The 7,528-nt window shown below is 34.3% G+C and overlaps 1 long non-coding RNA gene across 1 annotated transcript; it reads right to left on the bottom strand.

The window, feature by feature from the left end:
- Window positions 1–6,486: 6,486 nt before the first annotated feature.
- Window positions 6,487–7,376, bottom strand: LOC136809930 (uncharacterized). The gene is made up of 2 exons (XR_010847034.1): window positions 6,979–7,376; window positions 6,487–6,612 (listed from the first exon to the last, which is right to left on the bottom strand). It is a non-coding gene; the product is annotated as an uncharacterized lncRNA (long non-coding RNA).
- Between the last annotated feature and the right edge of the window lie 152 nt (window positions 7,377–7,528).

The following is a 7,528-nucleotide window of genomic DNA, read 5'->3' as shown; positions in this document are numbered from 1 at the left end:
CACATCACGTGAAAGTGATAATTTGGAATTTCTGGACTATTTTGATATTTCAAAGCCTTTTTTAAAGTATATAAAGTAGAACTATAGTGCATTTTAGTCAAACAGCGAAAGAATTTTGTAAAACGGTCAATTTATTACAGAGAAATAGAGATAGATATCTACTTCTGACTTTACGGACCGTTTTCTCAAAATAGGTTTCAGGGGGTTTTCGCACACCTTGGCAACGTTTTCTCAGGATTGACAAGTGCTATGAACTGGAAATTTTCAGGAGAAATTCAAGTTATGGTCTAGAGTGTTATGAATGGATTACATTTTTGAAAAAATACTTCTTTGATTTCTAAATTCAAAAAATGCATTTTTTAGTTTCCAGACCCCCTGGAATGAAATATCAAAAAAAAATTCCATTCATAACACTCCTTAACCAAATATTAACAAGCTGCAAAAAAAATTTTTGTGATAGGTTTTATAGATTTTTCTAAAACGTTGACACAATATTTTCACAGTACATTACCCCCTGGCTGATTTTACCCCCGTCTTGGCTATTTTTAGACTTTTTTTACATTTTTGAAATCATCTATTGTTAAGTTACCTCTGTAGAAAATTTCATTTAAAAATCTCTTCAAGTTCAAAAGTTATACAGGAAAATGTAAAAAATCAACTTTGTCAAATTTTCATGTGACTCCCACCTTAAGGAACCTGAAATATAACTTTTATGCTCAAATACCAAAATCAATTTTTGGACTATGGTCAGAGCCCTTAAACCATCTCTGACAAAATACAGGATAAATACCTTAAATGATGTTCGAAATAGATTCGAAAGAAGTGAGTTTGTGGAGTTTTTCTATACCGATGTTCACGGCAACATGAAGGTACGCTTTAAAGAACAACTGAATGGAAGTATGAGAATGAAGTATCAGAAACGATATTTGAAATCGAAAATTTGCATCGCTACGAATAGTGTTTTCTATATATAATAATGTGATATCTTCAAATTTATCATTCAAATTTTAAGAAACAAACTCTGTTAAGCTGAATTGAGCTAAACTTCTGAAACTCTAAAAACTCTTAACCGAGCCTCAAAAGTTAAACCATAGTCTTTTTCGAAAAATTCAAAACATTTGCAAAACTTCATATCTAGGACATTTGCACGGTATGCGAGGGTTCAACTCACTGCAACTCAAGGAGCTCTTTCTTTCTTTTGTGACTTATGCCAGAAATGGTCATTGCAATTTACCTTTCACGATTAAGCCACCGCAAGTTAGCGTGTGCGTAAACTGCAATTGCAATCTTTTCCCTTTCAGTATTTGTCACGATATCAATGACGAAAGTTTCAGGTTCAACCATTTTCATCCTTTTTTTCTGATCTAACAACTATAGAAGAAATTCGAGAAACTAATTCAGAGTACAATTTAAACACTATTGATTGTAGGTATCTAGATTGTGACGACTTTAACTTTGCTTTTTCTAATACATCTTCACACCTCTCTTTTCTTCACTTAAATATCTGCTCTTTACCAAAACATTTTGATGAGTATAATAACCTCTTAGAAACATTAAATCACGAATTCAAAGTCTTACGAATTTCCGTCTATCCCACACAGGCTTGAGATAGATGGCTATAAATTATTCTTTACTAATACAAAGGCTAGTACCGGCAGCACTGCCCTCTTCATTTCCGACAAGCTAAAATCCAAACCTAGAAAAGAACTTTCTAATCTTCTCAACTCAGAAAAGGAGCTTGAATCTACTTTTTGCGAACTCTTGTTTGAGAAGCAAGAAAATGTAATTGTTGGATGTATCTATAAACATCCAACGATGAAAACCGAAACTTTTACAAACGACTTCTCCATTCCCTTCTTACAAAAAGCTAACAAGGAAAATAAGTGCCTTGTACTTATGGGTGATTTTAATATCAACTTGCTAAAATGTGGTACCTCTCCACATGTAAATAATTTTGTAGACTCTCTTGAATCCTTTTTTCTTTTACTTAGTATTTCTCTACCTATCAGAATCACTGATAGGTCAAGGACGCTCATTGATAACATTTTCTTCGCTCCTTCTAAATACAAACCTTTAACAGGAAATCTTCTTTCAGGTATTTCTGACCACTTGCCTCAATTTCTGATATTTGAGAATTTTCATTTTAACTCCAGCAAGGAAACGAAATATTACAGGAGATGTAAAAAATTTTGATAACAATGAATTCAAAGAATCCTTTTACAGAGTAGACTGGAATGACATCTTGCATTCTGACTCGGATAATCTAGATCTTCTTTTTTGATCGAATGAATACCCTAATAGATATACACGCACCTCTGCAAAAACTCACTAATAAGCAAATTAAAAAGGGAGCTAAATCTTGGATAACTAAAGGCATTAAAACCTCTATTGCTAAACGAGATCAACTCTTAAAGGCTTACACGCGAGAGAAGGACAATACCATTAAACACCAACTCCACATCAGATATAAGTTCTACAGAAATCAAATTGTTAAGCTCTTTAGAAGAAGTGAGAATAACCATTATAAAAAGTACTTTCAAACAAATATAAAGAACAGTAAAAATATCTTGAAATGCGTATATGAATTGATCGAAAGTAAAAAATGCCGTAGTAGCACAACAATATCTCTAAATATTGACGGACAAGTAACATCTGATCCTAAAGTAACAAGCGAGGAATTGAATAAATATTTTACTTCAATAGCCGATAACATACGTCAAACTATAAATGTTAATAATGAGGAAGCGAACTTTCATCAAACTCTTGTAAATTCACCAATAAATTCTCTGTTTTTCGAGGAGATACAAGCTGAGGAAATCGTAAAAATTATCAATACTCTTAAACCTAAGGCAAATGGACCATTCAGCATCCCACCAAAAATCTTAAAATCGGTTCTTAACTCCTTGCTAAAATTTTCAATTTATCAATACAGACAGGCAAGTTCATAACAACTCTTAAAGTAGCAAAAGTAATACCCGTGTATAAAAATAAAGGTTCCCCATACGATCCTAACAACTTTAGACCAATTTCACTCCTATCTAATATTGATAAAATATTTGAAAAATTAATTAAATCCAGAGTTGTAAATTTTCCTAACATTAACAACAGCATCTTCAAAAACAAATTTGGATTCCGTAATAAACACTCTACTTCTCACGCATTATCATTAATAAATCTAACAGAGAAAATTCGGTCAAATACTCTCGGGTACCTAATAGTAATAGCCGGGGGGATTAGAATAAGCGGGGGGGGGGGTGGTTGGAAAAATTCTCAAAACTGCGGGGGGGTTGAAATAAAAATGTCCTGGGTGGAAATTTTTTGAAATAGAGGCTAATACAATAGAGGCTAATACAGCTGAATTAGGACAAAAGAGGGAACTTCCAAAACCATCTTCCCAAAAGTTAATAAGGGCGGGGGGGGGGTTGGAATAAGAATGTCCTGGGTGGAAAATTTTCGAAAAATTACTTAGCGGGGGGGGGGGGGGGCTTCTCTATTAGGTACCCGAGAGTATTGAAAAAGAGGCTAATACAGCTGAATTAGGACAAAAGAGGGAACTTTCAAAATCATTTTCCCAAAAATTAATAAGCGGGGGGGGGTTGGAATAAGTATGTCCTGGGTGGAAAATTTTCGAAAAATTAATTAGCGGGGGGGGGGCTACTAGGTACCCGAGAGTATTGAAAAAGGGTTGTCTTCTTGCGGGGTATTCATTGATCTTCAAAAAGTTTTCGATACAGTAGATCATGAAATTCTTCTATCAAAACTTCATCACTATGGCATACGTGGCGTTGCGAACCTCTGGTTTCGATCTTACCTGACTGAGAGGAAACAATATGTTTCAATTTCTGGGCATGATTCCTCAAAACGATCTATCAGACACGGAGTCTCCCAGGGCTCTGTCCTAGAGCCTCTACTTTTTCTAATATATATAAATGACATTCCTGAAGCCATTCTGAATAGCGAAACAAACCTCTTTGCTGATGACACCTGTCTTCTCTCTTCCGATTCGAATCTAAATTCACTTGAGACGAAAGTGAATTCTGACTTAATCAGACTCTCTTCTTGGCTTCGTGCCAACAAAATCTTTCTTAATACTACAAAAACTGAGGTTATCCTGTTTAGAAGTAAAAATAAACCTGTACCATATACCATAAATCTCAATCTTGATGGGCATGTCTTGAAATTTTCGAAATGTGGCAAATATCTTGGTCTTTTTCTCGATGAATGTCTAGCGTGGAATTTCCATTTTGATCATTTATCCGCAAAACTTAGAAGGTCGAGTGGCATTTTATCCAAACTGTGTCGCTTTGTTCCACAGACCATTCTTAAAACCTTATACTATGTTATTTTCCACTCTCATTTGTCATACGCAATAATTGTATGGGGGCAAAGTCTCACTCAAAACTCTAGAATAGGCAAACTTCAAAAAAGATGCATGCGCGTCTTGACTTTTTCAGATTTTAATGCAGAATCTGCTCCTCTTTTCATTAACCTGGATATTCCAACTTTGCCACATACTGTAATAAAGTTCAATATCCGACTCGTACATCAAACTCTCACTAATCTCTCTCCTGAAGCTGTTACGAACATTTTAAACTTCAAAACTCTGTCTCATAATTTTCTTACTAGAAATAACGAACTGAAACTTCCGGAGCGCCCAAAAGCCAAAACATTAGGTAAGTACCAATCTCTTTTAAACTGGAACCAGCTAATATTACATACTAAAATCGATCTACAATCATTATCTGGATATATGATCAAAAAAAAGATGAGTGAATTCCTTTAAAATTGACCTCTTGCATACCAGAAAAATGAAAGTCCATATAGATATAAAAATACTCTAATTTGACCTATTAAAACAGAAGATTACTTATATATGTAAAATTTTATCAAACAAATTTGTGCCCAAAACCCTTTAAATCACATTTCAAAACTATGGTCAAAATTTTGTATTAATATCTTAAAGATATCTCGAGAAATCGCTTAAATTGCAAAGCTCCGTTATGGGGGTCATTAGAAAAAAGCTACCAATCTTTAAGCGATTGAAAAATATTGTTGAAATTTAAAATTTTGAAAAATAAGTTCTTTTTTTGTAAAACGTCTTTTCCTCTAGATTTGAGAGAAATTTTAAATTTGATCGCCGTTTTGGGGGCCACATACTGTATACTTTTGAATCCCTTTTGTCACTCCAATAATTTTTTTTATGACTTGAAAAAAATAACTTGCCAAAGTTGAGAGCCTGTGTAATAAGAATATCGAAATTAGAATGTGACACTCTCTAAAATTATTACACACTTTTAAGTCAAAATTTTGAAATATTAGTCGGAGTTTTGACAAGCTGACGATGATTTTGCCTCCGTTATTTTGTTAAGATGTAGATAAAAGACTTGAGAGGAGTAGAACAACAGAGACTTTTATCGAAGTTTTGATGTTGTTAGCAAGGTATTCCCAAGTGATATATCATCAAAATCTATTGTTTCATTTTATGCTTTTAACGAGGCGGCAACGAAGCTAGCTGTGTTATCTTCAAAAAGACAAAGGAGATGGATGTCCAGTCGTTTATATGTTCATGGTCTGATAGAAGTAGCTCGAAAACTGTCCAAACCTTGGTAGAAAACCTTCAGGAAAAAACCGCAGTTGATTCGAGTTTCTAGTTTTTTTGTTCAGTCGGTCAATAAACAACACAAGTCCCTGCAAATAAGATTTTAAAAGAATTCTAGGTCATTCATCTGAAAGATAATCGAAAGTAGAGGTCGTTTGTATGATTTCATTTTTTAGGACCCTCAAAATCAACCATTTTCCCTTAGTGATGTCATTAGCTAATGCCCAGTAAGATTTACATTTCCAAACCAGGCTCAACCCAGCCGGCAAAAAAACGTTTAAAAAACGTTTCTCCCAACGTTTGGAAAACGTTTTTTTCAGGTTGTATTTGTCGCACTTTACAACGTTTTTTCACAACGTCAAAAAAACGTTTTTAAAACGTTTTTTGGCAACGCGTTTTTTCACAACGTAATTTAAACCTAAAAAAAACGTTTTGAAAACGTGGTGTGCCGGCTGGGAAAGACGGGTAAAGACACTAAATTCTAACTGCTACAACGAAAGCATAAAACGCTACTAGCCAGGGTGGCACTCATATGGTCCGACCCACGGCATGTGCCGCCATTAAGGGTAGGTTATTTTCGAGACCCTCGAAATGCACTCTAAGGGTGAACTTTTGATAGAGATCTTCTTTAAGCTGAAAATACTGCAAGGGTGTGTTTGGGACTGATAAATTGCAAGTCTGACAGAAAAAAATCCTAAAAAAAATCCTAAAAATCGTGAATTTTTCGACCACTAGAGGGACTTTTGCAATCCTTAGAGAGACTTTGATGAAGGGTGAAAAAAACGAACCTTACCGTCTGCACATACCCACCCAGCACCCATTTTTGCCTAAGTGCACCCCCCGGGCCAGGGTTACTAGTATTAAGACGATAGTCGAAGGAAATAGTATTTAAGATAAAAAAGTGCTCTTTTTAAAAATTATCAGAACTTGTTTTTATACGGTGCCATTCCATCAAATCAGGATTTGCTAAACGTGGTTCAATCTTGACATCTTTCATGGACGATTTGTCAACCCTAAAAGCAAATTGGAAAAGGGATACTCAGTTGGTGATTACAATGCATACAACAAGTAGATTTCTTTGGAGAAATTATTTCATTAATGACACAAAAAAGTCATGACTGCTTTCGGAGATTTTGATTTGAAACAGAAAGCCGAGAAATAAAGACGTTAAAGTTGGAGTTCTTTGCGTCTTTTCATCGCAAAAGTCTTCATTTTCTTCTATATCAATTTTATCTTTTATTTATTGTGATGAAAAAAAGGTAAAATTCGTTTTTATATTTGTATGTTCAAATGAAAAAAGTAGCGGCAGAAATGGACGTGTTCCCGTTTAAAACATCAAGTCATAAAATCAAATTCAGTGTTTAAAAACTTAGTTATACCTTTCTTCCTGCCAATGCAATTATAGTTCGAAGGAATTGAAATCACTGATTTCTGCTACATCCAGCGTTGTCCAAGTTGACGTTAAGGTATTAGCGTATATTCGTTAGTAAGTGACACATTGTCTGATACACTGGCTTCACCATGCACATCTATCCATTCTTGTGTTCGTTATTTGTATCGAAATGATTTTAACAAATTTGAAATGAAAATATTAAAAGGATACACTTTTAAAAAAATACACTGAAAATATTACAACATAATATATTGAAAAAAGAAGTAACTTGTCTAAGCCAATTAGAAAAACCTTTGTACAAAAAAGAAAAATCAATAATATCATCTACAATCGGTGCCGAAATATTGGCACTTTTGGGTATTTTAACGTTTTTCAGAATTTAAAGATCGGGAGAGAATTGTATTTTTTTCCATTTGTGGCTTCCAGGCTATGTTTTAAGCCTTATTGGAACATTTTTGAGCCTTTAGATTCTGAGTGTTAAGTCTCGTGTTAAAACTCACCTACCGTACTTTAAAGCACTTAATAATCACTGGAAG

This window comes from Clytia hemisphaerica, unplaced genomic scaffold, assembly GCF_902728285.1.
Source record: "Clytia hemisphaerica strain Z4C2 unplaced genomic scaffold, Clytia hemisphaerica genome assembly, whole genome shotgun sequence".
NCBI classification, from domain to species: Eukaryota; Metazoa; Cnidaria; class Hydrozoa; order Leptothecata; family Clytiidae; genus Clytia; species Clytia hemisphaerica.
The sequence above is the reverse complement of the archived record's forward strand: the minus strand, read 5'-3'. Positions and strand labels throughout refer to the sequence as shown.